Raw genomic sequence first — 388 nt, 5'->3', positions numbered from 1 at the left:
CCCTCCCTCCCCGCGCCTGTCGCCACCATCCACATCTGAAGTTTTCCTGGCTGAAGTTAGACCCCGCGCAGCCACATCTGAGTAATGAGATTGTCCAAAAAACATCTCTAGAAGGCGGCTGCAGCGCTGCCTCCTTACCGACTCCAGCGCGAAGCGTCTCCCACCCTTCAGTCCGTTACCGCGGGCCTCGGGCCCGGCTCCGGACTCACCCGCGCATGCGCACTGCAGTACGCCCGCGTCGTGCGCATGCGCCTGTCCCGCAGGCCGCGATGGAGCTCTCGCGAGAGCCCTGTGGTAAACACTGCACAAAATGGCGGCGGCAGGCCCGGCGGCGGAGGCACGGTGAGAGCGGCGGGTGGGACGGCACGGGGGAGGAGGGTGGAACAGC

This window comes from Phaethon lepturus, unplaced genomic scaffold, assembly GCF_000687285.1.
Source record: "Phaethon lepturus isolate BGI_N335 unplaced genomic scaffold, ASM68728v1 scaffold41719, whole genome shotgun sequence".
In the NCBI taxonomy this organism is placed as follows: Eukaryota; Metazoa; Chordata; class Aves; order Phaethontiformes; family Phaethontidae; genus Phaethon; species Phaethon lepturus.
The sequence above is the reverse complement of the archived record's forward strand: the minus strand, read 5'-3'. Positions refer to the sequence as shown.